We start from the raw sequence: 21,222 nt of genomic DNA on the forward strand, positions 1-21,222 counted from the left end.
AAGAATAATTATTATTTATATTTATTGTAAAAAATATTTTATGTTTTGTTATGTAACTGTTAATAAAAGTTTGATTATTATATTGTGATTTTTCAATTCAGATCCATTAAATCCAAGCAATATATATATACTTTTTTAAAAGAAGCCATTTTCGGCTTCAGTTTCGGTTTTCGGCCAAGTGCATCCTAAATTTTTGGTTTCGGTTTCGGCGCAGAATTTTCATTTCGGTGCATCACTAAAAAACGTCATCAAAGCAGTCCATGTGACATCAGGGGGTCAGTTAGAATTTGCTGAAGTATCGAAAATACATTTTGGTCGAAAAATAACAAAAAATTCTGACTTCATTCTCTTCCGGGTCTGTTGTGCGTTCACGACGCTGCTGACATGTTATTTGTTATTGGGTGCACCAGAAAACACATCTCACAACAGACCTGGAAGAGAAGACAATGTTGAATAAAGTCGTAGTTTTTGGTATTTTTGGACGAAAATGTATTTGATGCTTCAACAAATTCTAACTGACCCTCTGAGATCACATGGACTACTTTGATAATTTTTATTACCTTTCTGGACATGAACTGTACATTTGTCAGAGGAGGAACAGAAAGCTCTCAGACTAAATCTAAAATATCTTAAACTGTTCCGATGAAGAGGAATGGAGGTCTTGCGGGTTTGGAACGACATGAGGGTGAGTTATTAACCCTCTCAGGCTCAAATTAAGTTTTAGTAACTTAGTAATCTTTAGTAAAGTTTTTAGTACTCCAGATACATAAAATATGTATCCTGAGTAATAAGGTTTTTAGTTTCTAACTGTTGCAAATCAGCAGCGCCTGCCTTGAGAGGGTTAATGACATAATTTTCCTTTTTGGGTGAACTAACCCTTTATGTCTGGCTCCATTAAACATTTACCTCTGGATATCACTTGCATCACAAAGCTATAGCTCAACACACACACACACACACACACATTGTTATTTGAATCTTTAGTTACTTTTGGCACTGATATGTCTGTGAGATTGTGGAACATTATGGTTAAATAAAACCTTAATGTGTTAACTTGAAAGTTAAATGAATTTCAAGTTTCAATTAGTAAAATGATCTCTTATAAACAATGCAAATAGGGTTTTTTTTTTATCTAAAAAGGTTTAGAAATTAACCAGATCACAAGGATACCAAATGCAGTCCTAATCTAGTTATAAGAGATGCGGACAATTGATGCTTAATCAGGTTAGTTTTATTCAGACAGGCTGTGCTCCTTTAACACACAAAATGTAGCATTATTATAAGAAAGTTGCATTAGATCATTGTCTGTTAAATTGAGACAGAACCGTACTAAAGGTGATGGAGAAAAAAAAAAAAAAAAAATCCACATGATTTCTTTGCAGGGGTGGAACAGTGACAACACAAGGTTAATTCCAAGGCCAGTCACAGCACTTGGGATTGTAGACTAGGTTTGAAGGGCATTTCTGAACAAAGGTCCTGCGATTAGAACACTGAATGAAGGTCGTCCGGTCATCTGAGTTTACAACCCGTCTTGTTTGCCTACACCGAACTCTGATGGAGCTGCCGGGACAACAGGAGGGCTTGTGGTCTTAACAGGCTCTTGTGCTGCATTTTGAAAGACCGGTTGAATATCTGGAGAAAATTTGAAAGTGAAATGTTATCCTAGTTTTCCAGTTATACACTGCTCTCTGGAATAACTGATTGGTCAGTTGAGGCATCCAGCGGTCTGATATTTCCTAATATTTGGCTTGGTCATGGCAACACTGTGACTGAAATCAGCGATACTGTCATATCTCATACACTAAGCTCAGTCAGGTTTCATACGAATGCATCTGGTGCCATCTTGCATGCAAGTTATAGGTTTGAATAAAAAGGCCTCAGATTACTTCCTTGTGATAATTGCAGTGATATTGCATTGTTCATCTTGTTGCTCGGCCGATCACTTTGTGCACTAATGGACTTTTGCAAAAATTTTAAGAGAGAGAACAGGTAATAAACCAAGCTCAAGTCAAATCAATATTTCACATGCATTAAATTTAAAGAGTGCTGTCGTGCAATAAGTGGGATAAGATGTACAGTCAATCAGTCATTTAAGAAAAAAGAAAAAAAAAAAAAGAAAAAAAAAAGCCAGAGATATGCAAAGTAATCATGAGAAAGCTGAAATGTAATACTAATAAGAACAAGGTGGCATTTTAAAGTCATTTACGAGATCTAAAGATAGCATCTCGTTTCTAATTTTCATAAATATTTTTACCAAAAAAATTGGGTCTTTGGTGGCAAAAATAGGCTTAACATGAGACATGCCATTATTAAGAAGTGTACGGAGATGTCCAATGAGAGGGTATTTGCCCTGCCCACAGAACTGTCCTGTAAAGTAATCAAGATCCAGAGTCCAGACAAGAGCTCCTCCAAACTTGTTCTCCTTTAGATAGTTCACCTGAAGCAGACCAGACCTAGTTATTCTGAACTAGAGATTGCATTACATTTTATGTAACTTATGATGCATTTACTTTAGTCTCAAAACTTTCTTTGGAGTCAAATCCCACCCAGTCCTGACCCTTGGTAGCATAAGGAACTTTCTGATCATCAATCCACTGCACAAGTGGTTCCTTGAAGGAAAGGACAGACCTGGAGAAATATTGGTCCATAACGCAGATTTTATTTTGTACAAATCACATGTAAGTGCAAATGTTTAGGTTGTGGGAAGACCTCATAATAGGACCAGAATCCTGACTCTCTGGTGTACTTTCCAGCTGATCCAGGACCACTAGCTGGAGCTCCAACTCCACTGGGTGCAGACGCCAAGTGAAATGTTCTTCCATATGTTGCAAACCCCATCCTCAGCTTCTCCACAGGGGCACCCTGATCTCTCCAGTATCTCATTGCAAAATCCTGCATGGTCATGACGAAAATCACGCACTTCCTGTTACATGTTACCAGCTTCTTGTCATTTACAATGACTCATAGTATCGTTCACAATCATTTATATGAAAGGGCCGTCACTTGTAGCGTGAAAGTTGGTGGTGATTATAGGGCCACCCCCACCCCCGGCGAGTGCTACGGGAATTCAATTTTTCTGTTTCTGTACCTGACACCTACAAACTTGAACTTAAACACTGCATTAAATAGCACAAATAAAATGGAATGAACAAATGAAACCACTTCATACAGGGCCCACTGGTACAACCTGCACCGGGGCCCTGCAAACCCTGGCTATGGCCCGGTTATATGATCTTTTGTCAGAAGCCAAGAATACAGTAGGATATAAGGCCTTCTCACAGTATTGAAGTAGCTTTGGTCTCCATTTTCTCCAGAGCCACGGTACAGTGGACTGTTGTGTCCAGTAACCATTTCCCATGAGCCATGGAAGTCATAGGTCATCACATTTATGAAGTCCAAATACCTGCATTACCAGAAGATAAACGTAAATTCTGAGTCATCAGTTCAGGCTCAGGAAATTTCAAACAAATAAAATTACATATTAATTTTATTGGATAGGTTTTGGACCGCATACCTTAAAATACCAGATTTCATGATTCAAAATTAACAAAGACTTCAGAAGACCTACTTGGCAATTTCTGCAACTTCATAACCAGTATCAATGGTTCCTTTCCCAGCAGCCACTGCAGCAGAGAGCATGAGTCTGGGGCGTTCAGTGGCAGCACCCTCTGCCTTATAGGGGTCCAAGAGCTCCGGTTATAGTCACAGGTTTGCAGTGTATTAGGATCGGTTTATTTAATTTATGGAAGTAATTTGACACCTAAAATTAGATTAAGGAGAAAAACGCGTTAATCATTAACGAATTTGACGCACTTGAACCACACCAGACCCATGTGGATCATCGGTCATGTCATACAGTCGATTGGTGACTAATATTAGGCAGAGCAACAACTTAGTGCCTGATGGAGCCTAGGGAATATCCTTAATTAAAGATATGGGGCAAAAATCAGAACTGTTCATCCCCAAGCAGCTCAGCACGGTTTCATTTCTTAATCCACGTTTTGAACGAATTTGGTCGTGTTGGCTTTGTAGTGGTGCTGCACAGATGGATCGTTGTATGACGAAGTACCGCGAGAGCGATTCAAAAGCACTAGGAGTCGTCTGCTGTAAGCTCTTGTGGCAAGTTGTCACACACACAGATCGGTCTGATGGTGATGACCCACTTCAAGCCTAATGATTCAAAGGAACCATTTACTTGACTCCTGAATGAAGTCATTTACTCCCAAAGCTTACCAGCCCATATACATTACACACATCGTGTCCATGTTGAAAATGGCAATTCAAAATAAAATCCAAATACAATAGTAGTAGTATATATTCTACTGCTTATGTCATGATGATTTATGACTTTGACCTTTGACCTTTTGACAGGTTGAACTTCCGGTGACCTTATGATGGATGGGTTGAACTTCCGGAATGAGTTCAGGGGCTAACCTATGACCGTTTCCCACGCATCGATCATGTGGTTTTGACAGAAAGTTTTACCCTATTGACCTAGTTAGTACTAAATTATAGTTTTTGACGGCTAGTTTAAACGGTAAAGGAAACACTCCCCACGCATCGATCAAGTGGTTTTGACAGAAAGTTTTACCCTATTGACCTAGTTAGTTCTAAATCGTGGTTTTAGGAAACCCTCCCCTACGCTGTTTGAAGTTTGTGTCAGTTAGCTTGTTTGAAGTTTGTGCCAGCTAACTTGTTTGAACTTTATCCCAGTTATTATGGTTTCTCCCCCCTCCCATTACATTCCTGAGCAGTGTATAAATGGGATCGGTGTGTTCTACGTTTATATATAAAACATCCTATAATTTATATAATATTTATATAATTTATATAATATAATTAATTATCATGCTAAGGTTGAAAAACATTTCAGTTATTTCACATTCATATATAAAACATTATATCATTTATATAATATAGTAATTATCATGCTAAAGTTGAAAACATTTGTTATTTCACACATATATATATATATATAAAACATTACATAATTTATATATAAAACATTATATAATTTACTAAAACAATTAAAGGTTTAAAACACATTTTAGTTATTTCATATATCAGACATTCAGTTATTTCACATTTATATATAAAACATTTTATAATTTATATAATATAATTAATTAAAGGTTAAAAAAACATTTTAGTTATTTCATATATGAGACATTCAGTTATCTCACATTTATATATAAAACATTCTAAAATTTATATAATATAATTATCATGCTAAGGTTGAAAAACATTTCAGTTATTTCACATTTATATATAAAACAGCCTATAATTTATATAATATTTATATAATTTATATAATATAATTAATTATCATGCTAAAGTTGAAAAACATGCCGTTCTTTATATTCTATCTTTTATATAATATACATAATCTAAAAGCAATTTAACTAAGGTTGAAAAACATTGTGTTCTTTTAAAAAGGTTATACATGAAACGTTTCTAAAAAATATACTGAAACCGACTGTTTCAGATAAAACAAGATCCATTTTTTTTACGGGGCAGAAGAAGCTGTTTTCACATCAGTTTTGATCCTGACCCTCTGTGTCCCACTGTTTACGTCTGCACGCTACAGTGCACACTCGTCCGAATTTACTACAAAATCACAATATCTTCAAAGCCATTGCTAATTAAAACTAACGTATCTCACGCAGGAGTACCGTGTTTTGACAGTTTTCTGACGGTTCACCTATGAATTACGGTTGGTGCGCGGCTAGCATCTCTTGTACCCCTCTCTCTCTCTCTCTCTCTCTCTCATACATTCATTCGTCTCCAAGTCTTATTTTCTTCTTTTAATGAATATAAACACATTATACATTCGCAAACAATATAAAACAAAACATTTACATTAGTTTTAGTCATCACTAAAAATATACATTTTACCAGGATCGGGGAAAAAATATATAATTAAACAGAACAAAGAATATGGTCTATTGAGGAACCCGGATGTGTCGTTGACACAATTCAGTTAAATTCATTTCACATTAATCGTTGCAAAACATTTTCTATATTATATTTAAAACCTTTTATATCCATCTTTATATCATATCTTTTTCAAAAAGCTGTTTAATTATTTATTTTAACCGTACACCTACAGTACCACCACACACTAAAATGCTGCATGCAAGTGCATTATTTTAATTAAATTTAGTTTTTAAGCGATCTGAATTATGACTACCCTATACATTTAATCATAAACCACATGTACCCTGTTATATCACTATAATATCCATTCCACTATACAATTTTGTATTCTGATAAACCAAATAAACAAGCGGACATACGCATGAACATATCAAGTTAAAAAGAGACTTATCTCTATTTTAAAAAATATGAAAAAAAAATAAAAAAAAATAAATAAAATTATATATGACAACGTGTTACTAAACCAGAACACACGTTTTAAACAAGTATTCATCATGTTTATAAAACACATCGCAGTAACAGACATGTTACTAAACCAAACCAAATCATTTATCATACATTTTTAATCATGTATTCAACATATACTTATAACACCAATGTCTGGGGGAGGCCAAAATACCTCCAGTCACCCCAAAACCCACTCAGACTCCAGGGGTTAAAGAATATGGAAATAAATAATTATATAATGACATCATCATCCTAAAGCAATTCATTAAACAAAAAAAAAAAGTATTCAACATTTAAGTTAATCAAACTTATAAAACACACCATTCTCTTCTTTTTAAAAAAGAAGAAGAGCATTTTTCTTATTTTAAATCTGATTTTATATATAGCATAGTATATAAAATAAACATTTCTTATGATACATATAAAAAAAATATCCCTTACATTTTTTTTAGACCGGTAAGAGATGTCCAAACATGAATGAAATATCCCCAAAATAAAATAATACGACTTAAACAAATAAAATAAAATGTTTAAAGTTAAAACAAGATCTCACAGGTCCTAGTCCGGGTATTCTTCTGTATGTGAGACCTGAAGGGGTGCTTCACACACACCCCGCGCGGCGAGGGTGGAGTTCCAGAACGTATGATCTAAGTCAATGGGTACATTATTTCAAAGCTAACATTAATGTAATGTTTGAATAATCCGTACCCTCACTACATCTGATGTAATTCATTACATCTGTTTAAATGTTTCTTAATTCAACAAAATGATGATATATATTACCTAAAATATTTATTTTTTTATATAATATTATATAATAATTATTTATATCATATCATATATATGATTATATTATATTAGATGCATTATGCATTAATCACTTTAGATTCTTTAAAGTTCTTATTCTTATCTTCAAAGTTTTTAATACCATCTTTCTCTCTCCCTCTCTCTCACACGCACACACACACACACACACACACACACACACACACACACACACACACACACACACAGACAATGAAACATGATGCCAAAGTCTTTCTGTATGTTTTAAAAATAAAGCTAAAAATATTGATTTTGCTTTAAATGTATGCTACATTTGTTTGTCGCAGCATAGACTGTGAAGTTTAGATGAAGTTGATTGATCTTTTAGAAGAATTCTTTCAGAGAAAGACCCTCGATCGTATTCACCCATTAAAGATGGTTCAGGAGAGATAGGTTTCTGGACCCACGCATCCTAGAGATGTAATTTATGTGCGTTGCTACGGTCGTAAACCTTTCACATATCTACGGTACTTTCAGACACAGAGCAGGAAAGACATTTGCAGGGCCTCTGTTTAACCGTTCCAAAATACCTCCATTTAAAAGCAAAATTAAAGTATAAAAATGACCGCCTGTACAGCTGTAGTTCTATTTTATATTAAAAGTATCCTTACTATCCATATTATATTCTTTATTTAAAACGATATATTTAACCGGCAGTATCCCCCCAAAGTGTTTTCCATCAGTTGTTTGGCCTTCGGGCTTTTTACGTAGTGCTTTTCAGTTACTGTAAGATCGCTTTACACTAGTGTCATGAAAGTTAACTTTTCTTAAAGTTTATAGTTGTATTTTACTGTATCCGCATCCTTCTATCCTGTAGATTGTATGCGTACTGTAAAATAACAAGTATACATTTTGCTTAAAGTCAGCAAAATAATTACACCTACAATTTGAAACGTGTTTAAACACATTGTGTGTCACTAAAGCAAGGCACGCCGTCTATCGTCTTATTTTTTTTAAATAACCTGATGACCAGCATTGTTTCTTCATATAATTTATGCCCCCGAGTGCTTTTCTCACACGAGTAGAAAACTCTTTCTCTTTGGATGTGTTTGGCAGAAACATAATTTCTACATCAGAAAATTTTTTAAATGTACGACTGAACTTTTCTCATTCGACAGAAATACTATTTTCAAATTATTTACCCGGCCTATGACACTCGGTGTAAATGTTCTTACCTAGAACAGAAAACATACGCTTTGATTATTTTGTAGGCATCGTGTAATGTTAAATGGTTTACTAAAAAAATTAAAGCACCGGCAGCTGTGATTTTCAAAATGAAAGACATGTACGAGCTAAGGATGTGTCAACTATTATCGTCATTTCCTTTTGACCCGGATAATACGGTAATTAATTTTCTATGCGAGTGACACAATATACAGTTCTCATACTATTGGTGTAAATAGTCGTGCTAAAACATTTATGACTATTTTTGCAGGCCAGCAGATCATGTCAAGGGTGTTTCACATCTAAGAATCACAATGTTTTGTAAATGACATTTTTCTTACACATCGAGATTTAACCGTATCAAGATTTTGGATGGCCGTTCGCAATTTGTTTGTCGGACCGTACGTTTTTAGGCGATCTTTGTGCGGCGTCATCGTAATAGGAATAAATGAAAATTAAGAAATTAAGTTACAGTTTTTCTCTTCGAGATATTTCTTTTAGCGCAACTTCGTGTCTGTCCAAAAAGTGTGATCGCATGAAGCATCGACGCAAAAATGAAGTCTAGCTGTTTTACACTTAAAACTATTACAACATCAAACGTTACACTCGTTTAAGTTTCCACACTCTTGTTGAGATACATTTTTTTTATCCATAACCTTTCGTGTATTCGAGCGACCAAATCACTAAGAAAGACAGTATAGCAAGAAAACTAACGTTTACAACGCATATAGAATTCAGAATACAATCGTTAAAGTATTTATTTATTTTTATTTGTAAATGATATTTTTATTACTCCGTTAGATTTAGTCATCGTGTTCGGATAGCCGATGACACAATTCACATTATGTTTTAAGACTCCTGTAAGTTCATGCTAACTCTCGCGTGGGAAAGAGAGCGGGGTGAGCGCATTCTATTCATTTAAGAAAAATTATTAAACATTTGCCCAAACTTTTTTATTATTTTGACAAAACACAACACAACGACATTAAAGAATGTTATCAGTTCATACGGCCATCTTCTTTGATTCAAATAAAGCAACATCTCTGGTGTACGTGTGTATGTGCTAAACATCTTTGCTTCTCCACTTCTGACAGATTTGTTAGATGGGCTACCGTTGTAATACAATCACATTTGAGAACTACGATGTTCTCACTTTTGTAACGGTTATAGAAAAATGCCATACACCCTTTTGCATTTCATAATTCAGTGATTTTAGCTGTAATGAGCACATGAGACAAAAATTGTCAATGTGTGACTCGTAAACATGAATAATTTTATTTATTTATTTATTTTTACCAGAGATAGTCGACCGATCTGTTGACATGTTGTTTTGCAGTTTTCTGATGAAGAGTTTTCTCTGACCGCGGTCAAACATACACTGCCTGTTCATAGGAATTTTACAGCATAAAAATATCACCCCTACATCTAGAGCTCTTGTTCATATAGCCGATGACGACGTTCACATTTTACTCGTCGTACTCGTTTCAACATTTCCGCTTGACATTAAAGAGTAGACCTATGCGTACGCCCCTTCGGTCGTAAGCATTATCATCTACCGCGTGCTGAGATTTTTCTGCTTTGTCCACTTTTGACGGATTTGCTAGAGGGACTATGTCACCTCGTTGTAACGTGATTACGTTTAAGATCCATAAGATTGCACTACATTCACCTGAAAAGGTTATAGACATACTCTTTTATACAGGAAACGCGTATCAGAATAACAAATACCTAATAGTGAAATCCAGTATTCTAAACTATTGTGAAAGTTTTAATGCAACTCTGTAAATAGCTTTTTTTTTCTACTACTGTATACATTATTGTTTGGTTGTCTTTGTACGGTACTTCAATCAATAAACCACTGTTGATAAGTCGTTCATTTAAGTGAGAGACGGGATGATTTTGACTGTTTCAGTCATTCATCGTGTTTAAGGTCTGATCCGGAAACCGCGCTACGACTGGAACTGCGCTCTGTCACGTCTAAATAACCCGTTGTTCTTTAAGAAAACACGAGGCGACCAGTTTCTGACATCTATTAATTCACTTCATTTCACAACCGCAAATGTTTTGTTTAGCATACATATTAGTTTTAGTCAGTTACATAGGCGTCACGCATGAAGTTTATAGTTATTTTAAATAATTATGATAGAGTTACAGGTTTAGGTTAGTGTGGCGCCTGTAAGCGGTGAAAACTTCAAGCATCGTAGACGACGGTGTTGCTCAAACAGCCCATAGCGTTATCTTTTAACAAACTATTGTATTGTGCGTTACTAAGACAAAATCTGTAACAGCGTTCATTAATATGTTGAAATGAAAATAAACATACAAAACTTTATAATGACCGCGAGTTTAGTATAGCCTAACACCGCATAGACAAATGTTTGTTCTAACTCTTTCGCCCTAAAATTGCGAGATTTCTTGACTTTGCCGTGTTTAACGGACTCTAGATCTCATCACGCCGCAGCGAACTGTAAACCACACACTTTCTCATCGCATTACGCTAAGAAACTGCACATGGTTAAAGCTATTACACCATAAACTGTCTAAAGTTGTTAATGTACAAGCCGAGTAAGCTATTTCTACAAAAAATATCATTGCACTACAGTTTTTTTTTTTTTTTTTTTTGCGTATGATACATCGTTCGACAATACTTTTGCACACTCATTCGACTGTATTTATTACCACCGTTCCCACGTTCCTGCTGTTCATAATGTATATATAATCCTTCATTGCATTCATATTTATATTCTGTATATACTCCGATCGATATTGTACGTATATAGCAACTCCACTTTATATTCTGTATATCATAGCTTTACTTACTCTGCACTTTTATGTATATAAAACACTATATTCTCGCGCTTCTGATTAGATGCTAATCGCATTTCATTAGCTCTGTACTTGTACTCTGCATAATGACAATAAAGTCGAATCTAATCTAATCTAAACAAGTACAATCGTACGCTTCCAGGACTTTGCTCATTCTTTCTGTTTAAATTTGTTTAAACGGACTTTCACATTCTTATTTTCACCAACTAAGTGTAATTCCTAGGCCTCGCGGATTGTTTTCTAGTTTTGGCCGTCAACCTCTTTGTTCATTTCATAAAATATTTTATCTCTTACGTTATATCATTATACTATCCTAGTTTATATCAGATACAAGTTTGTTTCTTCATATTTCTCTTACATCTACTCCCGTCCATTCTACCCCGTTAGAGTATCCACGACTGTGTACTCATTTGTAAGTCTCTTCGGACGTATGCTAAATCATAAAAATCCAAAAAATGAACTCGGTGAAAGAATATACAGTGAAGGGATTCAAACTTTTATTTCAACAATACAGTGTTGAATTTACATGCATACAATGAAGTAATGAAGAAAGTGATCAAAATGTTATTACAAATAATAGTGATGACATCACAAGTTATCTAGCCAGAAAAGAAAATCTCGGCAGGCCCTCAAGTTTTGTTCTATTATGAAATTGACGACGGTTTCAATAATTTCATGTATCGCGAACCCATAATGTTTAGCGACTAACATCACACACAAATCTGTTATGCACGTACACAGACAGAGAGTCTCGTTAATGTACATCTCGTCGCTACATTCGGCCGTCACATACAGAATCTTTCTAGTCGTTACACAAATCTAAATAACCCGTTGTTCTTTAAGAAAACACGAGGCGAGCAGTTTCTGACATCTATTAATTCACTTCATTTCACAACTTTTTCACTGGAAGCGTACGATTGTACTAGTTTAGATTAGATTAGATTCGACTTTATTGTCATTATGCAGAGTACAAGTACAGAGCTAATGAAATGCGATTAGCATCTAATCAGAAGCGCGAGAATATAGTGTTTTATATACATAAAAGTGCAGAGTAAGTAAAGCTATGATATACAGAATATAAAGTGGAGTTGCTATATACGTACAATATCGATCGGAGTATATACAGAATATAAATATGAATGCAATGAAGGATTATATATACATTATGAACAGCAGGAACGTGAGAACGGCGGTAAAAAATACAGTCGAATGAGTGTGCAAAAGTATTGTTGAACGATGTATCATACGCAAAAAAAAAAAAAAAAAAAAAAAAAATCTGTAGTGCAATGATATTTTTTGTAGAAATAGCTTACTCGGCTTGTACATTAACAACTTTAGACAGTTTATGGTGTAATAGCTTTAACCATGTGCAGTTTCTTAGCGTAATGCGATGAGAAAGTGTGTGGTTTACAGTTCGCTGCGGCGTGATGAGATCTAGAGTCCGTTAAACACGGCAAAGTCAAGAAATCTCGCAATTTTAGGGCGAAAGAGTTAGAACAAACATTTGTCTATGCGGTGTTAGGCTATACTAAACTCGCGGTCATTATAAAGTTTTGTATGTTTATTTTCATTTCAACATATTAATGAACGCTGTTACAGATTTTGTCTTAGTAACGCACAATACAATAGTTTGTTAAAAGATAACGCTATGGGCTGTTTGAGCAACACCATCGTCTACGATGCTTGAAGTTTTCACCGCTTACAGGCGCCACACTAACCTAAACCTGTAACTCTATCATAATTATTTAAAATAACTATAAACTTCATGCGTGACGCCTATGTAACTGACTAAAACTAATATGTATGCTAAACAAAACATTTGCGGTTGTGAAATGAAGTGAATTAATAGATGTCAGAAACTGCTCGCCTCGTGTTTTCTTAAAGAACAACGGGTTATTTAGACGTGACAGAGCGCAGTTCCAGTCGTAGCGCGGTTTCCGGATCAGACCTTAAACACGATGAATGACTGAAACAGTCAAAATCATCCCGTCTCTCACTTAAATGAACGACTTATCAACAGTGGTTTATTGATTGAAGTACCGTACAAAGACAACCAAACAATAATGTATACAGTAGTAGAAAAAAAAAGCTATTTACAGAGTTGCATTAAAACTTTCACAATAGTTTAGAATACTGGATTTCACTATTAGGTATTTGTTATTCTGATACGCGTTTCCTGTATAAAAGAGTAAGTCTATAACCTTTTCAGGTGAATGTAGTGCAATCTTATGGATCTTAAACGTAATCACGTTACAACGAGGTGACATAGTCCCTCTAGCAAATCCGTCAAAAGTGGACAAAGCAGAAAAATCTCAGCACGCGGTAGATGATAATGCTTACGACCGAAGGGGCGTACGCATAGGTCTACTCTTTAATGTCAAGCGGAAATGTTGAAACGAGTACGACGAGTAAAATGTGAACGTCGTCATCGGCTATATGAACAAGAGCTCTAGATGTAGGGGCGATATTTTTATGCTGTAAAATTCCTATGAACAGGCAGTGTATGTTTGACCGCGGTCAGAGAAAACTCTTCATCAGAAAACTGCAAAACAACGTGTCAACAGATCGGTCGACTATCTCTGGTAAAAATAAATAAATAAATAAAATTATTCATGTTTACGAGTCACACATTGACAATTTTTGTCTCATGTGCTCATTACAGCTAAAATCACTGAATTATGAAATGCAAAAGGGTGTATGGCATTTTTCTATAACCGTTACAAAAGTGAGAACATCGTAGTTCTCAAATGTGTTTGTATTACAACGGTAGCCCATCTAACAAATCTGTCAGAAGTGGAGAAGCAAAGATGTTTAGCACATACACACGTACACCAGAGATGTTGCTTTATTTGAATCAAAGAAGATGGCCGTAGGAACTGATAACATTCTTTAATGTCGTCGTGTTGTGTTTTGTCAAAATAATAAAAAAGTTTGGGCAAATGTTTAATAATTTTTCTTAAATGAATAGAATGCGCTCACCCCGCTCTCTTTCCCACGCGAGAGTTAGCATGAACTTACAGGAGTCTTAAAACATAATGTGAATTGTGTCATCGGCTATCCGAACACGATGACTAAATCTAACGACCGTCATTTAATTCTCTTGATGCAATATTTATTCATGTTTTTCATAAATTCTCTTCATGCAATATCTGACCACACTCTATGCACTTTTTGCAAACTAAACGAAGCAAGATGTCAATGACAAACAGTCAAAAGCTAAAACTGATCACTATAGTGGCTTTTTCTGTATTTGTTTTAAATGGCTCATGATGATGAAGAATTAGAATTAGAATTGACTTTTCTTTTTTTATCTGCAGGTTTTACCAAAGTGTGGAACTTTAAGGCTTCGATCTTTAATGAGTATGCCTCTCTCGGTGCAATAGTCGGATGTGATTCTGCTGTAAAAGTGTAAAACAGCTTGTGCGATTCGTATTTGTGTGATTGATATCAATGTAGTCAAACTATCACTTAAATTCTTAAGCGTCATTTATTTCTATAAACGGCTCTCAAAGAAACGTCTTCACCTAAAACACACACACACACACAGTCCAACGTACAACATGTGAAACAGCGTCGTCTGCTATCTGAACAAGATGACTAATCTAGCGGAGTAATAAAACCATCATCATTTGAAAACTTTTGTGTATTTATTTGTGTATCACAAATTCTTAGTGAATTGATCTTTTGAATCTTACACATGTGATTCCTGTATAAAAATTATGTTTTAAAGTTAGTCCATAGTCTTTACAAGAGTGTGACAAAATCCAGCCACAGATACATCCAAAGATACTAAGTAGGAGAATATCTAACTGTATAGTGTGAAGATTCCATTATCTGTTTATTTTGGGTCAGATGTTATAAGTATTAGTTAATAACAAAAACTTTAAATCAACATAATATTAATCAAATATGGTTAAATTACAGTTTGAAAATGTTTATTTACAACGTGTTGCGTTGTGAGTGAGATGTTAGAGAAATCTGGTTGCACTACGCCTGAAACTTAGTCATCAACATCTAAACTAAAAATTATCATGGTTTAGTTGTATTTTAAAACTCTTTTTTTTTTCTTAAAAATTAACTTGTTTAATCGTATTCATATTGATCAGGTTGATATTTGTAGAAATAAGCAAAAAGAACATGTTAATGGCCTTGTGTCAGACTTTGTGAAACTTTAAAGCTGGATTATCATTTGAAAAGTGTAATACAGTATTTGATTTTTACACAACCATTACACATTGAACCATTGAAGGCCTTTTGAAACTTTTGAAGGCCTCACATGTGCAGATTCGCTCGGTTGAAAAATGGTATTTTATTAGCTAAAATCATTGTCTTTATTAATAAATATGTTCCCATGGGTGTAAAATGATCTCTGCCAATGATCTGACTTAATTTATTATCTTTATCTACATGGGGAGGGTAAGTCCAAGGAGGCTTCCGTGTCGTTCCGCCATCTTGAAAAAGAGCAGAGAGGGACAAAAATCACTAGCCTAACTCAAAGTTTCATCATCAACTCTACTATAGTCAACAACCAAATTATGACTTAAAAACGTTTTAAGTATTACATTAAAAAAAGCGTCATTGACAAAAATTGTAATTCTGACTTAAAAAGTTGAAATTATGACTATGCGTCATACATTATGAGATGAAAAGTTGAAATGATGACGTACTAAATTGAAATTATGATAGATAAAGTAAATATTCCATAGTGAAATTTTCTGAATTCAATATAATTGTATTTGTGAAAATTGTCTTCCCATACCGGGAGTCGAACCCGGGCAGCCTGGATGAAAGACAGGAATCCTAACTGCTAGACCATATGGGGGGGCGTTGATACAGTCCTCGGCACATTTGAAAGGCTGCACTGCACGGGACAAAATCCCTCCAAAAAAGCCAAAAAGCTAAAATTGAATTGATCGGTATGTAAATAAATATCGGGATAGCTTTTCCCAGGTGGAAAGAGCTAATGAAAGGGTGCCTGCTTTCTTCTCGACAGGGTAAGTCAAAATTACAAGCTTTTTCCATTGCTTGGTTGTGTAAATCATTATATAGGTGGCATAACGGTAGAACATGTACAATTAAATTCGATGATGTGCTATTGGAAGACATGTTGTCATAGATTCTTGACGCATAACAGCTACCGCAGCTGCAACACTCATTTGAAAAAGTGAGTAGATGGAAGAAATCTTTAACAAAAAAGCCTCCAAAATCGAGGAGGTCGAAGGGCATGCTTCGTGCTATAGCTCTCCCCAAAGTCATGCGGCCGCCATCAGCTAATGCTAACATTTGAAACTTCTACATGTATTTTGAGTAGATGACCGATAGTATATTCTCAGTAAAGGGTTTCACCCTAGTTCGGGAGATACAAGTAAAAATGATCTTATACGATCTTATACTTATACTTTGAATTAAGACGATGTGTGATTTTTACTTTGATTTTCCAAATGATACAACTTTGTCTGAATAAGAGCAATGTGAAGTCCTAGGATTTTTGTGACAAACTTTGACAACATGTTTCATGTTGTATGTTGTATGTAACAATCTAAAGTTTTTGGACAGACACTGCTTAACAATAACAACAGTAACAATAATACATAAATCTTCTAAGAAGATAAATAAAAGATATGATTTTAATAAAACTTTAAAGATTTGATTTAAACTTTTAAGGTTATGCTTCTAAATGAAATTAGTGGAAACTCTGGATGTACTCTGGAAAGGCGTTAGCAGACTAGATGTACTGCGACATTGTCCCCCGAGACTCATCTGGTCTGTTGCCCTATATCCTGAAGCTTCAGTTCACACTGTAGTTTATCACTGAAGGGTCTGGGGCTATTTTTTTTTTTTTTTTGGATTGTTGCATAATGAACTACTTCGCCTGTCTGGAAATGTAAGGTGTTTTTATTTAGCTAAAACTTTTTTACATTTTATTAAATTATTTATTTATTTCATTTTTTTTTTACATTTTGTTTTCTGTGATGGTCGTTTTTAGGTGTACGGGATAGCTATGGAAAGCCTCCACCATAAAATTGAAACCCAGCATGGACAAAAAATGCTGATTGAATCTTTTTCATATAAATGAGATTTAAGTACAGTTTACGACCAAGTACAGTTTTTCAACCATCTAAAGTTTTGAACAGGCATTGTTTAATAACAATTATATTTTAGGTCACCGTTAAACAAAATAATTTATATCATACACAAGTCTTCTAAAAGATAAATAGAAGATAAGTATGTATTCAAACTTTAAAGATTTAAACAGTCTTTTAATTTTACGATTATGATTTGAAATAAATTTAGTGTGTACAAAACTTTGGCCCTGGAAAGGCGTTAGCAGACTAACATGACATACGCTCTGACACGATGCACAGAGGCTCATCTGTCATCCGATATCCTGAAGTTATCATTATTGTCAAGTAACTTCTTTCTCTGCGCTGATCGGAAGACCCTTATTTCTGGAAGATTCCCAGTTTCTAAATGTTCTCATGGTTGCTCTCTCTGAAGATAGGCCTATGTTATTGTCATTTTCTCACAGATACAACTTAAGAAATTATTGAACATTTCACAGGCGTGAGATGACTTGTGACACTTTAAATTATTTTACATACCCATGATAAATAAAAAAATATACTTTAAGTTCAAGTCGAATTTTTCCACAGACCCTCGTTGTAGAATATTAGTTTTTATTAAGACTTTTAATAATTTATTTAAATTTTATTTTTAAAAGATATCATTTAACCTTTTAAGATTTTACTTTGAAGTAATTTTAGCCCTAACACAATGTCTCATCCCATCACTGATTACAGTCCTCTGAGTCCGAGACGCTGGTGTGAGAGAGAACCACTTTGTGATTTATGTCTCTTAAGAGCTTCTTGAACATGTAAGTTCAAGAGTTGTAAGTTTCTAAACATGTAAGATGAGTTTTATTCTTTTTACAAGCATTTCAGTAGATTTTTTAGTAAGACATTATATTAAATTATTGTATATGATGTTATATGTATATTAATCTCACTTTCACCGTGCTCAGGAATGTGGAGTGGGGTCCTGTTTCATATGTCGGAGCTCACATGTGAAGGGGCGTGTACAGACACACACACACACACACACGTGTGTTTTACTTTTTGACACACATACCGCACGCCTCCCTATGTTTTGAGACGGTGCTTTGAGAGACATTCAGGAATGACTATATGAATTCAGTTGTGTAAAACAATTTTGAATCCATTCATACATTGCATTTTTGTGGACATCAATGGACAATGATGTGTTAGGAGCTACTTCTTCAACTCTCTCTAAAATAAGGTAAGACAATTTTATTTATTATTTTGTTTATCTAAAATAATTGGTTTCAGTAAGCATTTCATTTATACTTTTATTCATCTAAAACTAAAACAATTGGATTAATAAGATATTTATATTATACTTTTAAAGGCATGTTTTCAACTTTTGTTAGTGTGAGATTTCACCGTACTCTGGTATGCAAAGGAGGGGGTCAGAGCTCAGACGGAGAGGGGGCGCGCATAGACGGACACAGACAGGCGCACGCGGCTCCTTTACTTTTTGAGACAGTGTGAGGTCATTCAGAAAAAACAGTGTTTTTGTTTTACCACTTTTAATAATTTAACAACTCTATTACAACTTTTAATAATGTATTAAATGTAAAACATTTTTAAACTTTTAGGATTATAATTTCAGTCCCTGATGTCTTGATCACTGAAGTCAGAGACCGTCTAGACTTACAAACATGTGTTATTTTTATTTTAATCTTTTTAGTAAGATATATTGTGTAATCATTCCATTATATAATTTTAAAGGATATAATTTTTTGACAACCATAGTTTAATTGTTTTAGATTATATAATTTATATTATTTAAATTATATAAAGGATAGAATATAAAGGATAGAATGTTTTATGTAATGTTTATCTAAAACAATTGGTTTTAGTAAGCTTTTTATAACCTTTTTAAAAGAACAGAATGTTTTTCAACTTTAGCATGATAATTAATTATATCATATAAATTATAGGATGTTTTATATACAAACGTAGAACACACCGATCCCATTTATACACTGCTCAGGAATGTAACGGGAGGGGAGACACACACACAGACACACACACATAACCGTATAACAGGCACAAACTTCAAACAACCTAACTGACACAAACTTCAAACAGCGTAGGGGAGGGTTTCCTAAAACCATGATTTAGAACTAACTAGGGCAATAGGGTAAAACTTTCTGTCAAAACCACATGATCGATGCGTGGGAAACGGTCATAGGTTAGCCCCTGAACTCATTCCGGAAGTTCAACCCATCCATCATAAGGTCACCGGAAGTTCAACCTGTCAAAAGGTCAAAGGTCAAAGTCATAAATCATCATCATGACATAAGCAGTAGAATATATACTACTTACAATAAATGTAATTATATAAACCTGTAAATACTACAGTACCTTACAGAGCAGAGTGAATCTTTGCTTGTCTTCTGGAGGACTTCCACGAGAACCCGGATACTCCCAGTCCAGACCATCAAAACCATATTTCCGCAGAAATGTGATGGAGGACTGAATAAACGTCTGCCGGTTTGCTGATGTGGACACAATGACAGTAAACCTGAAGTCACGACAAGAAGTTTCATGAAAATGAAAAAGTGGTTTATCAGACAGCCTTCAAAATTCAGAGTTTTGAGCAGCATTCTTACTGAGCTGTGCCAAGGTTCCTTCATGACAGCCAAGAGAGTTTTCAGGTCAGGATTTCTGTCAAGTCGAATATTTGAATCATTTTCTGTATCGTTTTGACAAATAATCAAATTCACATTACATAATGCATTCACAAACAAAAGAGATTTACACTTTTCCTTTAGTCCATTGAAAGATTGGTTGAGAGTTTCATCATTCCATTCGTACGTGACCAACTTATTTGCTTGATTAATGATGGAAAAAGCATAAATTAAAAGTGCACAGATGTGGATCCACATTTTCTGGCAGGTACTTTCCAGCATCAGGTCTGTACTGAGACCAGTTTGTGAAGTAGCATGCAAGTTGGGAGGCCCATCCTGAAAGAAATAACTAAGATTATAATATATAGCAATAGATTACAATAAAAGAGATGTAATATTAAGTATTTGTTATTTTTCCATGACCCTACATAAGAAAAGCAATTTGCAGAATGGATTAATATTGTTCGTAGTATATAGTGATTTTTAAACATTTAGGAATGAAATAATGAATTAAAAGAAAATTAAAGAAAAGTGACACAGTGCCAGGGAAAAGCCTGAAAAATGTTAATATAAAACTCCAAGGCATTGAAGCTCTTAAAAATGACTGTAAGATCAACAATCACGTACGAACTAGAAACAGGAGTTTGGTCATCATAATGTGATTGTCGTATCAGTCAAACTCTGTCTGCCATTGCTGTTTGAAAGACAGAAGTTATGGTTTATATAACACAGAACTCCCTGCATAATATCAGGGATTAACCAAAAACAAGAACACACTGGTATTTTCCTAAGACAGCAGTTCCCAGTCATCTGACCTGGATATTGTCATTTTTTAGAAGATGGATCATTGCACTTTAACAGTCTTTAGGTGCGTTTGTTTCATTACATTGAGGACTCCGATTAGTGAATCAAGTGTCTAATCTGAACAGTCTTTATTTACTACAAGATTCGGGAGGAGCGCGTCAGATACTTAGCCTAATAAACACAGGTGGACCATAATCAAGTAATCAATCCCATAGTATAAATATCGCGGACTTACCTCTATCCTTTGACGGTTTATCATCATCCCTCCTCCACCCCATCTCCTTACTTTGAGTTCACTTTATAAACAGACGGGGAAGGCGGGGGTACTCTAGGTTCGGGCCATTCCCGAGCTCGGAGCCCTTCCCCGGAAAGCATGCCAAATACGCATACCTCAGCTAATTATATGTAAGCTTGAACTAGTGAAACATTAAATGACAAATTATGGCTCTTCAATTTAGGTGGCTATAGATACATAGCACCAACTGAAGCTCTGCTCAGTTTGATTA

At 34.8% G+C, this 21,222-nt stretch overlaps 1 pseudogene; it reads right to left on the reverse strand.

Annotated features, from left to right (window-relative positions):
• Window positions 1–1,519: 1,519 nt before the first annotated feature.
• On the reverse strand, window positions 1,520–20,994 carry LOC132129007 (acidic mammalian chitinase-like; annotated as a pseudogene).
• Between the last annotated feature and the right edge of the window lie 228 nt (window positions 20,995–21,222).

The sequence above is a fragment of the Carassius carassius genome, chromosome 46 (assembly GCF_963082965.1).
Source record: "Carassius carassius chromosome 46, fCarCar2.1, whole genome shotgun sequence".
NCBI lineage: Eukaryota > Metazoa > Chordata > Actinopteri > Cypriniformes > Cyprinidae > Carassius > Carassius carassius.